Source organism: Canis lupus, chromosome 38 (genome assembly GCF_003254725.2).
Source record: "Canis lupus dingo isolate Sandy chromosome 38, ASM325472v2, whole genome shotgun sequence".
In the NCBI taxonomy this organism is placed as follows: domain Eukaryota; kingdom Metazoa; phylum Chordata; class Mammalia; order Carnivora; family Canidae; genus Canis; species Canis lupus.
This window is the reverse complement of record NC_064280.1, coordinates 15,172,180-15,186,525: the sequence shown is the minus strand read 5'-3', so window position 1 is coordinate 15,186,525 and position 14,346 is coordinate 15,172,180. Positions and strand designations below refer to the sequence as shown.

Genomic DNA, 14,346 nt, shown 5'->3' with positions numbered 1-14,346 from the left:
ATTTACTGTTTTCTTGGATGTCAAAATCTCCTTTTGACCTGAAGATCTTTGAATGAAAAGATGTGTTGTCCCACTGCCTCCCTCCACACCTGTCCCAAATTCAACAGTGATACACGGAGAGGATAATGACAATAAACACTCTCATTCAAAAAGGGGAGTCACATAGCAGCCACTGAAATCCCCCTGGGAAGATGTTTGCAGATCCTCTTGGAGTGAGGAGTGTTTCTTTATTAGGCCCTGCTCCTGCTATTTGGGGTGGCTTCCCCAGGGAACACTGTCCTGTATGTCTCTTAGCTCTGCCCTCTGAGATATAGTTTCTTTTCTATCCTACTCACCACTTCTAAAGAGGGCAGTGGAAAATATGTCATTTAAGCAATTTTTTTCAACCTGATTTAAGAATGTTAAGTCCCAGAGACCCTTTTGTGTTTTGAGCAACCTCATTCACTTTTAGTTCAGGCTGGTGGCACTTGACCCAATGCGATGCCCTTATAAATACTGTAGCCTTCTTATGAATGTGATTCCAAGATCACTCCAGTCAATAAAAGCCATATTCATAATTATTTTTGCGATGTGCCTCTGAATACTTATTTATTGTTATTTAGGGATTAGGCTTCTTTGGGACAATATCCTTAACATTCGTACAAGTCATTTTGTCTGGGGAAGAGGGGCTACGAGGCATTGTCTTAACTCTTCTCTTTTTTGAAGATTTTATTTATTTGTTCATGAGAGATACACACGGAGAGGCAGAGACACAGGCAGAGGGAGAGGCAGGCTCCCTGCGGGGAGCCCGATGCAGAACTCCATCCCAGGACCCCGAGATCACAACCTGCGCTAAAGGTAGACACACTCAACCGCTGAGTCACCCAGCTGCCCCGAGAAACCTCTTTTATTTTGCAACTCAGCAAGTTATGACCTCTCCCAGTCCCTGAACATTATCCTTGCAACCAGGCCAGTTTTCCTTTAGCTCATCTCTTTCTTGCCATACTGTATCAAACGCACCTAGGAGCGGTCAGCTGACACTATGGGCACGTGGCCCTGGAAATCATCTTGCTCAAATGCAGACGGTTTTTCCCAAATTGCCACAGTTTTACCCACTGTTTTTCCACCACACAACCTGGATTTCCACTTTCCCAGGCTGTTCATGGTGGTTTCCTACTGCTTTTTCTATGTTCTTCCTGTTTTCCAGTCTCCAAAGCCAATGTCACATATTGTTGGTTTTTGCGATGGCAGTTCTACCCTTTTGTGACCAGTTTCTGAATCGGTTATCTCTTGCTGCACCGGTGCTGCACGATAAGCAACCATCGAACCCCAGTGACACACTTCAGTGAACATTTATTTTTGCTTCCAGCTCTGAGGGTCTGCTGGTTCTGCTGCTCAGAGTCGGGTTCAGCAGGGCTCAAAAATCTAAGGTCAGCTGTGAGTCAGGCAGGTGACTTTATTAGGAGATTTTTGGGGGCAAGTGTGATATTTTGATTTCTAAGAAGAAATATAGATTTGATCTTTGTCTTCCATTCTGACACAGAGCTTTAAAAACCCTTGGAATTCTCTAAGCCACGAGAGGCAGGTGTTTTTTGTTATATTAGTGAGGTGACTTTTGGATCTCACCTAAGCTTGGGGGTTGATTGCCAGGGCAACCAACTGCATGATTAGAAAGTTGAAAGGGTTCAGTCCCAGTCCCCTGATCTGGGGAGGGAGAGAGGCTGGAGATTAACTTCAATGATCTAAAGGCAGTGATTTAATCAACTGTGCCTATGTGATGAAGCCTCCACAAAACCCAAAAGGACTGGATGGGAGACCTTCCTGGTTGGTGAACACGTGGAGGTGTGGGGAGACTGGCATATTCCGAGGGTGTGGAAGCTCTGTGCCCTTTCCCTATGCATCTCTTCCATCTGGCTGTTCCTGAGTTACAGCCTTTTATCATAAACCTGTAACCCACCGAGTAAAATGTTTCTCTGAGTTCTGTGAGCTGCTTTTATTCTAGTAGATTGATTGAACCCAAGGAGAGAGTCATTGGAACCTCCTGTCAGAAGCACAGGGGACAACCCGAGCTTGTGATCAGTGTGTGAAGTGGAGGGGGCCAATCCTGTAGGACTGATCCAGAATCTGTGGGATCTGACATCATCTCTAGATCGATAGTGTCAGGACTGAGTTAAGTTGTAGGACGCAGCTGATGCCTGGTGATGGTGATGAACTACTTCCCCATAGCATTGAAATTGGTGATTAGATTTATCATTGGATCAGAATCTTAGCAAGAAGCATCCCTTATTTATCCTTGTGTGTACTCCTTCCTCTAACATTGTGTCTACACAAAAAAGTGAAAGTGCATCTCGGGATATATTTATGAGCTTTTCTCCAATGTGTTCAGAATTCTTGTCCTCACTGATCGGCCTGGGGCTTCTTCCTGTCTAGGGGAGAAGGAATATTTGACTTCTGATATCAAAATGAGATTTCTCAATTCTTTTGTATCTCTTTTAAAATGATGAATGGCCAGGCTCTCAGAGTTACTGTATAGTAAAAGGAAGGGACACCAGCCAGCATGGCCATTGGTCTTGCTTTGCTATGATACTGGTGACATCAAAGGTCAGAGGATTATGATAGGAGGGAAGGGAAGAGAGTGAGGAGGTGAGGAGAGTGGTTAGATGGGTGGGTTTTTATTTGCCCTCAGAGTGTTAGATAGATTGAAGAGAATACCAGTGACCTAGGGGTGCTGTCCTCACTGTCTGAGAGAGGAAAGTGTCTCATGGGCTGCTCTGGCATCAACCTTGAAAGGCCCTATAAGCTTAGGATCACTGTATTGAGAGGCAGAGGGACATCCTTGGCCTTAACTTTTCTGAGCTTCCCATGGTCTACAGAGGTCAAGGATAGGACCAAATGGTGTGGAGGGGGTGCTGGCAATTTGGCTAGAATGAGTTAGTGTGATGGGTGCAAGGTGGCTCTTATAGTACCTGCAAGACAGATGGTCCAGGCTGGAGCTGAGTGGATGTCACATCTGGCCTTCTAGGAGATCAGTTGTGCTAGGAAGGCATGGAGATGAGACAGAATCATGAAAGGAAGATGGTCCTGGCTTCCCGGGAGCAGGTCCTGACTCTGTGGACCAAGACGTTGACTATGAGTTTACTAGTTCCAAACTGACATTGTGCCCAGTAGGGCTCCTGGCACCTGCACAGAAGATAGATTCCTTGGAGGCCAGAAGAAGTAAAGGAAATCATGCCTTAGGACCCTGATCCTCCCCTTCTGTCACAAGGCTCTGTGGGCCACACCTCTTCATGACGCTGCCTTGGAGAAGAAAGGGGGATGATGGTGTGAAAGACCAAACAATCTAAGACAATGGACAATTTTTCCTGGAGAGACCAACATTTACTTAAAGGAGATGTCTTTAAGACATTATTCCCATTAACCAGGGGAAGTAGAATAAGAAGGGAAGCAATATTGAAATGAATATAATACTGAGGTTAATATTTATTGAATACTTATTATGCATGAGGCATGTGCTAAATTTAAATTAGGATATTAAAGCAGAGAGGTTTAGAAATTTCCCCCAGGTTGCACAGTTCTTACCAAACCAGAATTCAAAACTAGGCCATTTGAAACCAGAGTCTGTGTGGTTTTTTTTTTTTTTTTAAGATTTTATTTATTTATTCATGACAGAGAGAGAGAAAGAGAAAGAAAGAGACACACACACACAGGCAGAGGGAGAAGCAGGCTCCATGAAGGGAACCTGACGTGGGACTCGATCCTGGGTCTCCAGGATCACACCCCGGGCTGAAGGCGGCACTAAACCTCTGAGCCAACTGGGCTGCCCAAGAATCTGTGTTTTCTCCTTTGCAAATTCAAACTGTAGAATGAGATAAATTTGCAATTCCATTTCACAAACGGTAATAAGTACTTTCTGGATAAATAAAGTTGTGGTAAATCAGATTAATAGAGATTACACTTGCCCGATTGACATGTGGACTTGGGTTTGAATCCCATTATTTTGAGAACCGCTGAAGAAGTAGTTCTTGTCTGACCATAAAGTTTAAGTAGGGAACCACCAATCAGAAAGGTAGGCAACTTACTCATCTGTTTCCTGAGCCACGAAGAATTGGGACAACACTTTGATGAACTCTGTTGAAGACTCAACAGAGGACTCAGCACTTCTGTTGAGAAGTGTTACTTTTGAGATTTTGATATCACTTCAACCCAAGATGGGCAATAGACCACGTCGCTGGAAATAAAGGGCCTAAGAAGAGAAAGTAGAGGGTGCATGAGGTGAGTTTAGCTGCTGATACAGGCTTCCAAAGCTTGGGGGGGGGAGGTGGGCGAGTAGCTGAGGCAAGAGGTCTAGTCCCAGGATGGCACAGCCTAGCCATCTGAATGTACAAAGAAGCAAAAACTGAATACTTTAGGTCAAAATTACATGTGCTCCTTTCAATGTAAACATATTTTTTAAAGGAAATGTACCTTTATATTTTCACGTGTCACTCTGTGCCTCCCACAAGCTTTCCACCATGAAGGAATCCAAGCTTTCCAAAGATTCGCTAGTCAGGAAATATGTCACATGCTTTTCCAGGTTTGCTCACTGAATCCTCACAACATCTCTGGAAATGAGGCATCATTAACTCCTCATTTAACACATTAGAAAGTAAGGCTCAGTGAGATTACCCTTCTCAAAAAAACCCAGCTGGAGTTAGAATTCAGCTCTAGGTTGGTTTGATGCCAAAGTCAATGTGTTTTCTGCCCTCCGCCTATCTTGAGCTCCTCTTCTCCATCAGTCAAGTGGTTTCCGATTCTTCCACTTGGCAGTCTTGGACTTGCTGATGCTACTGCAACTCAACCATACATACCTCCTCCTCTACAATATGGACCCAGGATTCTAAAAATCCTAGGGCAGGATCATGTAAAATATGTGTGAGCCACTGCAAAACATGATTTACTCGGCACTTTTATCTGTTGATCAAACAAAATGGAAGCTGAACATAAGTCCTTTCTTTTAATTGTAAATATAGACTCGGTTATTTAATCTTTCTCTGCACATTGACTATCACCTGTCCAGAAAATGCTGTGCTGAGCACTGGAGGTGCTGGTGGGGCGTGTGGGCGTTACAAGGGTGTGTGTGTCCTAGGTCCTACCATCTGGGATATTACTATGATCCTTGACTGTGGAGAGTGAATTCCTCTTTCTTGCCACACACACACACACACACACACACACACACGACTTAGACTGTGATTATGTGTAGCTAAATTACCCTCACAACCAGGGTTTGCCAAAGCAAATACTGAGAGTAATAGCAGACAAACCTGGTAACCTTAGGTGTGAGACCCCAGTGTGATAACAGCCCCATAAAAGCTGCTGAATTGGAGTGACCCAGGATTGAGAGTCTGGCCGTCCGTTTACTCTGCTTAAAGGTGTTTCCTGAAAGCAATTCTCTGGGGAAGGAGGAGTTAGCCTGGGATACTCAGGTAGAAGGGACAGATCAATAAGGGGAATTCTTGTGCTTTTCCTATTGTTTGATGACTCAAATATTTTCAAAGAGCAGCCTATAAACAGCCTCAAACTAAAGAGCCTATGTCACAGCCGGGCCTATCCGAAGAGGGTCATTTTAAGTGTCCAAGCTTTCTCTCCTGTTTGTTGGCAATTGGAGGGACACAGTCTACACACCAGCCTTTGTTTCTGGACACAACTCATGGTTTCTGGGGCTTGTTCCTCTTGAGACACACGTCAGCAGAGGGAAGCTCAGGATCGCCCAGAGGCTTCCTGTGAGCAGGCAGGAGGGAATGTCTGGCCCTGTAGGGTAGAAGGCCTTTTCTGCTCATGGGGTGGCTTCCAAGGTTACCAGAAACAAAGGGAAGAATATTCTGGTTTATTTTTGCTGAATGGGAGCATACAAATATTGGCTACTTTGTTGGATTTACTGATAGTAGCTCGTGTTAGTTCATTTCTTGATTGAATTGTGGAAATTCCGAGCAAACACATGAACAAGCAGACACATCCCTCTTCCCTCAACAAAAGGGACAGAAGTGAGTCTACGTTTTACTATGAGGAGGCATTGACGTCAGTGTTGAGCACACTGCTGATTTACGGCGGACATTGCAGCCCAAGTGGCAGACAGCACAGTGTTAGGTTTTTGTCACATTAAAGGTGGGGTTGGGACCCACTCTCCCAGAACATGTACTCTAAGCTCTCTACCTTGGTTTCCTACACTGTCATAACCATCCTGGAAAGAAGATGAATTTCTCCGAACCCTCTATAATCCCAGTCCTCAGATCCCATCTATCTAGGGATATCTCTGAGCACTCACTGTCCTGCATGTGGATTCTTACCCATAGATTAAAACTCAAAATCTAGCATTTAAAAATAATAGAAAATTGACATACCTGGATGACTGATTGAGCACCTACCTTTGGCTCAGGTCATGATTGATCCTGGGATCGAGTCTTGCATCAGGCTCCCCACGGGGAGCCTATTCCTCCTCCCTTTGCCTATGTCTCTGCTTCTCTGTGTCTCTCAGGAATAAATAAACAAAATCTTTTCAAAAAATGATAGAAAATGGAGGATGTAGATTTATTTCTACAAAAATTGCCACCACAGGAAAAAAACATATATTGCTGAAGATTCGTTCTAAATTCAATTTATACTTTGCTTAAAGAACCAAATTCTGCATTGACCTAAAAATTTAATAAAGTATCATGACAGAGAAACTCAAACATTAATTTATTATTATTATTATTTTGCATGGAGAGCCAAACACAGGGCCTGAACTCATGACCCTGAGATCAAGACCTGAGCTGAGAACAAGAGCTGGATGCTTAACCAACTGAGTCACCCAGGCACCCTTCTATTGCATTTATTTTTAAGAAGACTTCCTAAAATAAGTCCTCTTATTTTTTTTATTGTTCCACTGATTTGAACTTAAAGCATCAAAATTCATGTAAATATATATTCCCCTTTGATTCTCAGAGAAACCTAAAGTATCTAATTTTCAAACATGTACAGAGTTGTAATATAAGAGTCCTTGAGTGGAGCGTGATATAGAGTCCAGTGTGTCTTCTCAAAATTATGAATAGGAGTGATTATGTCTTGAACCCAACTTCCATTTATTTAACTTTATTCCCATTGCTCCTTTCTTCCACATTCTCCTCATCCCTTAATATTCATTGCTTCCCACCCCACCAACACCCTAAAAGAATATAATTTAAAAATTAACATTGCATTATTTATCAGTATGAACATTTTGGGTCTGCCTCTGAAAGTTAGAAAAAAAAAAAAGCATTGCCTCTAAATAAAAAATGTAAAAAATGAAGTTGATCAAAGGTATGAAGATGAACTCCATGTAAGCTGAATATTTAAGCCTTCGGTTTAATTGAAGGCATTATGTTTACTTTGCTTTATTAAGACTTGGATAATCTGGGCATTTCAAGTCCTTTACAAATGAAGGAGTCACATACAGAATCTGGCTAGGACTCCAGATTTAAATTATGTTGCTATTCACCATAGGAACTTGAGTACAGGGGAAAAAAAAACAACAACAAAGGAAAAAAGAAAGAAAATACAATTTGGGATTGGAGTCAGAAACTCTGACTGAAGTGAGCACTGTTCAATGACAGTGACAGCAAGTGCAAACATTGGTTGCCATCTACCGGATGTCGATGGCTTTCCTTCTCTCTCAGGGACTGGCTGGCTGTGTGACTGGGGAAGCCTCATAAAAGCCTTTGTGAAACCCAGTTGTAAGTGATTTAAATAATGCTGTGTACCCATCTCATCTCATAAGGATGTTATGACTCAAATGAGATAATAGGTAACGTGAACGTAAGAGCTAAAATGTATGGAGCGCTGATTATGTATCAGGCCTCGTTCTAACCACTTCGCATGTGTTCGTGCGTTGGTTGTTGTCAACTCTCCTACAAGGTGGGAAGTAATCTTTTATAGACAAGGAAACCAAGGCAAAGGAACTTTAAGCATCTTGTCCAAGATGATCTGTGTGTGTTTGTGTGTGGTAGTATTTCAACAGAAAATCCTCAAGTTAAATCTCATTCATTTGGGGAATATAAAAAATAGTGAAAGGGAATGAAGGGGAAAGGAGAAAAAATGAGTGGGACATATCAGAAAGGGAGACAGAACATGAGAGACTCCTAACTCTGGGAAACGAACTAGAGTGGTAGAAAGAGAGGTGGGCGGGGGGTTGGGGTGAGTGGGTGACGGGCACTGAGGGGGGCACTTGATGGGATGAGCACTGGGTGTTATTCTATATGTTGGCAAATTGAACACCAATAAAAAATAAATTTATAAAAAAATAAAAAAATAGATTGGGATGTCTAGTGATTCCTTGGATCTTCATTCAGGAGCTCACCATGAATTTGCTTGTTGTCTGATGGTACGGAAGGAGCAGCTCTTGGGATTGGGAAGTTCCATAGACTTCCTGTTCCTATCTTGTTATTCGGGCAGCTTTGTCACAGTCCACGCGTGGTTCCTCTCTCTTTTCTCTTCCTGCCAAGTTTCTGCCATTCACTGCACCTCTGCGCTTTGCCAATTTATGGCCAACTAGAGAGTCTAGCCTTTAGGAAGAAGTGACTTGCACACTTTTCAATGCCCAAATGACCTCAGTAGTTTGAATGCCAGGTGCCCTGGGCTCACCTTCAATCCAATGAGAGGAAGGCCAGGCTCATTATGTCACCTTCTTCTCCCATCACAGCTTTCATGATCACCCTCTTTGTGCCATGGTATTATTATTGTTGGCATGGTTGTTATTTGCCGCTGAGGCTGGAAAACCTGATACCACGCGGTGGAGACGATCAGAGCACGCTGTGGACCCAGACCACTGGAGGTTGAGCTGCAGCCCCGCCACCTATATCAACTGGGTGACTCTGGCCAAGTTATTCAACCTCAGTTTATTTGTCTGTAAAAACGGGACACTAAGAATTCCTACTTCATAGCTCTGTTGTGCGGACTCAACAGTTAATATTATGTGGTGTGCTTAAGAGTCCTGGCACCGAGTGCTTGTAGCAATAGTAATAATAAACAAATAATACCACATTATATGAATAATTTATATACAGTATACAATAATAATTACTTATCATCATAACTGTTAATTTTATGACTTGTCTGTAGACTCTAGAAGCTCAAGGTCCTTCTGTTTTTTCACCCTTGAAAAAAACCACTGTCTCTACAACTCATCCTTTGGTTTCCTATTAACTTTTCTGAGAAATGCCTTTCATCATTCCTTTCTCTTGCTCACCCCATGGACTGACCTTGGAGTGAATAGACAATAAACTCACACTTCTTTGGTTGCCAGTCTAGGCTCTCCACAGCCTGGCCTCCCCAGATACCCCAGGCCTGCATTTTATATTGGATGGTTTCTCAGTTTAGTTTCAGAGACAGCAGCACCATCTACTGGACAGTTTTTATTCTAAGTAAAACTGAGCATCAACCAGTCCAGACTTTTAGAACTTTTAGTATCATTAGATGCCACAGGTCAGAATCACTTTGAGAGCCATGATGCAGATTCCTGGGCCCTACCCGAGGCCCACCTGGGAATCAAATCAGCACTTAGTGGTGGAATCTGTGTAGAAGATTCTTCCTAAAGCTGTTCTGAAGCAATTCTTCGGGTTATTCCTGGATGATCCCAGCCTCCTTCTGGAGCCTCCCACCTGGGCCTGCCCCTCCCCGTGCAGTACCTTGTGGTACAGTTTCCCCTTCCCTCCCCACTCTTAAGCAAAATGGCTTTCTCTATGTCTCCTTCCCTTCCAGAAGTCTATACAGTTGGAAAGCAATATGTTAAAATAAGCAGTTTGAAAAAAAAATCTCAATTTTAAGTGACATAGTTTGAAATTAATTTATAGAATTTGAAATACACGATCGTGATAACAAAATAAATCAATACGGAAGTGTATGAAAGTGAAAAGCAAAGCTTTCTTTTTACTCCCTTCATGCCCACCAAACTCTCTATTCCCAAAGCCACTGTTAACAGTTGGAATGCATCTATCTTTTAAGATGTTTTTTTCTGTGTCGAACACCACCCACCCTCTTTCAAAAATACTTTTACCGAGATGTCATTGGCCTAGAATAAACAGCACATATTTGAAACGCACAATCTGTTAGGTTTTGACCTATCAGATCAAAGGCCCACACCTGTGACACCATCCCCACACCAACTATCTCCCACCCCCAAAAGTTTAAAAGCAGGAACACCAACTTGGGGCCTCTAGCTCTACAGTGATGGAGACATTTGACCCATTTCTGTGCTTCTAAGAACACATGCAGAATATCCCCAAATCCAAATTCTACTTCTCACACTTGTTGAGTTGAGTGCATAAGTATTTTCAGTGCGCACTCTGCATTCCATGGGGTTTAACACGAGAAAAGTTGCTTTTAAACACCCAGCTGTGGGACACCTGCGTGGCTCAGTGGTTGAGTGTCTGTCTTTGGCTCAGGTCATGATCCCAGGGTCTCGGGATCAAGTCCCACATCAGGGCTCCCTGCATGGAGCCTGCTTCTTCCTCTGCCTGTGTCTCTGCCTCTCTCTCATGAATAAATAAATAAAATCTTTTAAAAAAAAACCACCCAGCTGCTGGTGAACAGTTGGGGCTTAAGAGGCTGTCCCTCACTCTGATTCACCTGACCCATCAGTGCTTTTTTTTTAAAACCCAAGGTGGCTATTGGTGCTAGCTTTTGGTTCATTCATTTATTCTAAGATCCCATTTTTTTTAAAAAAGATTTTATTTATTCATGAGAGGCAGAGGGAGAAGCAGGCTTCATGCAGGGAGCCCGACGTGGGACTCGATCCTGGGTCTCCAGGATCATGCCCTGGGTCAAAGGCGTCGCTCAACTGCTGAGCCACCCGGGCTGCCCTAAGATCCCATTTCAAAGAAGAATAGAAATAAGACTGTGGACGAGCCATGGAGGTGTCATGGATAGTTAACTATGGTTTCATTTTGAAAACCTTTGAAATCATGACTCTAGAATGCAGAGAGCTTAGATGATAAGAGCAGCGACAATGGAGTCCAGCTGTATGTTTATGCATCATTTCCTAGTTCTTCAAGACCTTCCACATCATCTTATTTGACCCTCAAGATAGCCTTGTAGTAAAGGCGTTGGCATCTCTCACCTGCATTTCCAAGGCAAGAAGACTGAGGTGCAGGGAGGTTAAATCATGCGCTTTGGCTTTAAAATCAGGACTTGTGACACTCCTGGTTCTGAGTACGTCCCATTATACTATACTTACCTACTCCTAACTCTCATTTTGCACTTGAGAAAACTGGATCCCAACGAGGCCAAGCAATGTATCTCAAATCACGTGGTATGTCAAGAGCGGTATCAGAAAAACAGTGCAAGCCCCTTGACCTACAGCCCAGCACCGGCACCCACCCTAGTTCCTCTCTCATTTTGCCCAAACCCCAACAACCAGGGCATCAGTGATGAACATAGCTGATGAAACTCTGTTGGAATTACTGCTCTGAGTTGTGAAAGCAGGCATGTGAAGCCTGAAAGCCTTTGCAGGTGATTCCAATACCCACCAGGAGTGAGATCAGCCCATGGCAGGGCCTGACCTTGAGGCCAAGAAAGAGGTGGGGAGGGAGGGGCACCACCCAGAAACCTCAGGCCAACCCCCTACATACTCTTGGGTTTGGCTCTGGCCCACATTCTCACTCCCGGGACGCCAGGCCGAGGGAGCCACTCCAGCAAGGCTGTTTCACACCTGCCTTCTGACCTCTGGGCCGACCCTCTCTCCTTACTGCAGGAAGTAGGGAAGCGGCCATGGGAGCCAAGGGCTTTGTAACACATCCTCTGCCAGGACTGGGATCTGTTTCCTGAGCAGCTCTTACAATTTGAGTCCTGGTGCTCGACATGCTGGTGCAGGGAGCATGTCTTATTTCCTGCTCTCAATTCCTACTTCTGGGAGTTTTAATGAAGACCTGATCATTCTCTGTGGGCTGAATCTTGGCACAAGACCTTCCTGGAAATATAAAAATGTCACCTGGGCTTGCTTGCACTTAGGTAACTCTTGCTGGAGCAACTTAGTTTGAAAGAAACCAGGAGACCCTTCTAGTCCAAATATTTCAAACCGTTTAATTCTCAAACTTGCACAAACTATTATGGCTCTTTTGCAGTTGATTAAATTTTCTAGGACCACAATTCCTGGAGCTAGTCTTGCTTTATAAAACCTATTTAAGAGTGAGTGTTCATCTAGATTCCAAATTTAGCACTTCGCATTTTCCCTGCATTCTGCTGTTGCCAGGAAATACTGGAAGTTTTACTCGTTGGGTGGACAACTGGAGTTTTCAAATTACATTGTATGATTTTCTCTGCCTTTCTTATGTAAGGGGAAACATTTTTGCTGTACAAATGTCAGTTCCAAATTTCAAAATCTGAATCCTAGAGGATGGAGTTCGGCTTGTACTCCACTGTGTCCTTCAAGATGACGGCTCGAGGGATGGCAAGGACATGCTGTGGAGGAAGGTGTGGCCAGAAGGTGAACACGTAATCTATAAGGCAGGCTCAAGGACGATTGCGAGGGTAAGAAAAGATGATTAGAAGGTAAACTTTTTCCTTTCCATTTGTAGTATTTGCCCTTAAGGCACCAAAGGGGAGCTCAGAGATAAGCCAGCAAAGTTGCTGGATTAATAGATTTAGAAGACCATGGGCTCTTTGGATGGACACTCTTGACCTCTTTGGAGGTCATTGCCCAGGGAGGCCAAGTGGGTGCCAGAAAGTTTAACAGAAACATTGTTTGAAATCCAAGGAATGTTGGAAAATGGTTTAAATTTTTTTTTTGATATTTTTAAATTTTATTTTATTTATGATAGTCACACACAGAGAGAGAGAGAGGCAGAGACACAGGCAGAGGGAGAAGCAGGCTCCATGCACCGGGAGCCTGATGTGGGATTCGATCCTGGGTCTCCAGGATCGTGCCCTGGGCCAAAGGCAGGCGCCAAACCGCTGCGCCACCCAGGGATCCCTTTTTTTGAGATTTTTATTTATTTATTTGACAGAGAGGGAGAGAGGGCATGAGAGAGAGTAAGTGCATGCATGAGCAGGGGGTGGGGTGAGGGTAGAGACAGAAGCAGGCTCCCCACTGAGCAGGGAGCCCAATGCAGGGCTTGATCCCAGGACCCTGAGATCATGACCCGAGCTGAAGGCAGACACTTAACTGACTGAGAAACCCAGGTGCCCTGGGAAATGGTTTAAATCTTCACGGAAATTTCTGTAAGAGTGCAAAAGGAATGGTTACATTGTTTGACATAGCGAAACACCCTCAATTTTTCATTGGTGATTTATCCACCACAACCTTATCCTCAAGGCAGTTTCTAGGGTGACCAGATTAGTTATTGTCCAAATTGGGACATTTTTAAAAGTGAAAGAGGTGCTATTAATACTTACACTGGAGTAATAGGCTTATAGCAGGCCTGTACTCAGCAAATGGGGATGAATTGTCATCCATGGCTCTTCCCACTGCTCCATCTTCTATTTCTCTCAAATTCTGGCATCCTCTGAGCCATCTACCTTCACTGTCCCTCCCAACTAACTAATCTGTGGGATTTCTTTTGTTTTCCAAGAGGAGCCAGAATGTAAATCACTGCTCTGCCCATTACTGGGATCAGCACAACAAAAACCTGGTGACTGTTGCATCCCTTTTGCCCCCATTCCTCTCTCTTATTTATGTTTTAAAAGAAAGCCTCCTGGTTTAGAAGCAGTGACACTCCAGAACATAAGCACACCCAGTGCCCAGATCTTGTTTTCTAAATACTGTTCTCCAATAAAATGAACAAGGCTTCCTTGGAGAAATAGCTGGTTCTAGGATTAGAGCCTGGAAAATACAAGACTTACCTGGAGAATCTTGTTGTGGCAGGAAATAAAGAAGTGCTCAAAACACTAAAGGATAGAGGCTTGTCAAAGGGACATAAACACCAACCCGAAAGAGCTCCTGATGGCCAAAGCTGGGACAAGTTGAATAATTAAAAAATACGTATAGTATTGAATTGTAACCCAGAGTATGAGATAAATATACATGAGCCCATACAGCTAGAGATAATGAGATAAATACATAAATAAATGCTGGGTGACGGGCACTGAGGAGGGCACTTGATGGGATGAGCACTGGGTGTTATTCTATATGTTGGCAAATTGAACACCAATAAAAAGTAAATTTATAAAAATAAATAAATAAATAAATAAATAAATAAATAAATAAATAAATGGAGGAGAGAGAAATCTTCCTTTCAGAAGAATTCCAAAGAATATATGTAGGTGTCCTATCCCCCTGGGAAATGGAGCTTAATCCTCCTGCACCCTTGCACCCCAACCAAGTGTGGGCTGGACTTAGTGACTCATTTACAATGCATAAAATATAGAAAAGGAAAAACA

At 43.4% G+C, this 14,346-nt stretch overlaps 1 long non-coding RNA gene across 3 annotated transcripts in view; it reads left to right on the top strand.

Annotated features, from left to right (window-relative positions):
* Positions 1–12,232: 12,232 nt before the first annotated feature.
* LOC112643128 (uncharacterized) overlaps positions 12,233–14,346 on the top strand; it is a 47,822-nt gene continuing 45,708 nt past the window's right edge. For 2 of the 3 annotated variants that reach the window (XR_004812786.2, XR_004812785.2), the window contains exon 1: positions 12,233–12,519. This is a non-coding gene — a long non-coding RNA (uncharacterized LOC112643128). The remainder of the gene's footprint in view (positions 12,520–14,346) is intronic. The other variant, XR_004812787.2, reaches the window with a different exon arrangement.